This window comes from Neophocaena asiaeorientalis, unplaced genomic scaffold, assembly GCF_003031525.2.
Source record: "Neophocaena asiaeorientalis asiaeorientalis breed wild unplaced genomic scaffold, Neophocaena_asiaeorientalis_V1.1 scaffold462, whole genome shotgun sequence".
Classification (NCBI taxonomy): Eukaryota; Metazoa; Chordata; class Mammalia; order Artiodactyla; family Phocoenidae; genus Neophocaena; species Neophocaena asiaeorientalis.
Genome location: NW_020173660.1, coordinates 171545 through 173783, shown reverse-complemented (window position 1 = coordinate 173783; position 2239 = coordinate 171545).

The window sequence follows — 2239 nt, the reverse complement described above, 5'->3', positions numbered from 1 at the left end:
AACCAAATGAATTATTAGTATTTATGGGATTAATATCATTCCTACAGGAAAATTAAATATAAGTTGGATAGCCAGGAGGAAAACCTGAGAAAAATGGAGGAAATTAGAGAATTATAGGCACTGTCTCTGCCACAGAACCCTCCTCCTTTCCCTGATCTCCCATACAGGCTCTGGACGCGCAGGCTCAGCGGCCGTGGCTCACGGGCCCAGCCGCTCCGCAGCATGTGGGATCCTCCCAGACCGGGGCACGAACCTGTGGCCCCTGCATTGGCAGGCAGACTCTCAACCACTGCACCACCAGGGAAGCCCTCTCTTTTTTTGTTTTTATTATTTGGCTGCGTCAGGTCTTAGTGGCAGCACTCAGGATCTTTCGTTGCAGTTCATGGGATCTTCGTTGTGGTGCGTGGGCTTCTCTAGTTGCAGCCTGCGGGCTTTTCTCTAGTTGTGGCGCACAGGCTCCAGAGCACGTGGGCTCAGTAGTTGCTGCGCATGGGATCTTAGTGGCATGTGGGCTCTTAGTTCTCCAATCAGGGGTTTAACCTGTGTCCCCTGCATTGGCAGGTGGATTCTTAACCACCGGACCACCAGGGAAGTCCCTCCCCTGCTTCTCTTTATCTTTCCCTAACTCAAATCAATTTCTGGAGAGGAGGAGGCCGTGATCTTTTGGATGTGTGGCTCCCTTCGTTAGTGATTTCCTTGCACAGAGGGACTAAGGCATAAGTTTGTTAACTGCTAATGAATTACCTGCCCTGTTTGAGGACACAGGTTTGTGTACCTCATGCCCTAGCCTGAGTCCACTTCATGTTTTCATGCCCAGGTTCACCTACAAGATTCCCATATCATCCCCACACCAGGTAGGTAGGAAGGAAAGCAGAAATGATAAAGCAACATGATCATGGAATAATTGAGAATGTGGATAAAAGATTCTGTCCCCATATGAAGGCAACAGGATGGAGAGTAATTCCACTAGGCACTTGAAACAAAGCAAACAGAAAAAGATGTTAAGCTGATAAAGGTCAACATGGGAAGATTAGCCAAAAGACCATATAATTTACATTTTTCTTGTTTCAGTATGAGAACAACAAGCTCTTCCTATTTGGATCACCAGCAATGCTGATGACAGCATTGAGGAGCTGCCCAGGCCTCCAAGGTAATTCGCTTGCCTTTCCAACGAGCTGATGTGACTCATTTAAAGGCTTTTTTTCACTGTACCCTAGAAATACTTTGCAGTGTGTTTTCAGTTCACAGCCCCACACGTGGGGATGTGCACTGGCTGCTGTGTGGAATTTTACAACTAGCTGGCTTGGCGAATTTGGTGGAACAAGCATGTCAGAGTCCAGAAAACTACCGCATCAAGGTGTATGGTGGCCAAAGGAAGCCACTGCCCCCCCTGCCACAAGTGTGGAAGAACCAAGGGCATTAAAGACCTGCAAGAAGGGTTGCTAATAGCCATGCTTGAAGCATTTCTGCTAAAGGTGAGCTGATAGAAGTTTCAGAGGTGTAACCAGAAAACCAGTGAGTCCCCCCAACTGATTTCAGTTGGCTATTTGCTAAGGCGGTCTCAAAATTTATTGGCTCAGGGCCAAAGGCAGATCAAAATCACTCTCTGGCCCTAAGCATACTTGTCTGGGCTCTCTTGATGAGTATCCACATTCAAGTTAGGCAGAAGGAGGTAGGATGACAAGGACAGATTGTTACTCAAATCTTAGCAGCAGCTATGTTGTTTTCTGACAATCGAAAGAAAGACAAAGAAGGAAAGAAAAAATTAAAAATTGTGTTAGCTGCTTAGTTAAAACTATTTAGTAGAGGAATAACCCCTACTCTGGACAACTTGTGAAGGGAGTAAAGAAGGGAGACTGTATGTCATTCTTACAAGAAGCCGGGACATTGGAAAAAGAACTGTAAAGAGAAACTCCAAATGCAGAAGTTGCAGGAAGCAGGGAATCAGGAAAGCCCAGGAAGACTAGGGAATAACTGGCAAAATGGCTAAAAATGGACAGATATTGGAATCTTGGGGGTGGGAATTGGTGATATTGGTGCTCCTTATTCTGAAATTTCCTCGGGGATTTTTCCCTTTTTATTTGGTGATAGATCAATACAGATTTCTGGTATTTTGGGTCAGCCTTCTTCTTGTCCCTTTTCATCCATGGTTCCCATACAGATAGGGCCTATGACTAAGGAAAATGCTTTCTGACTTTCTCTTTTTTTGTTGTTTTTTCTTCTTTTTCTTTTTTTTTTT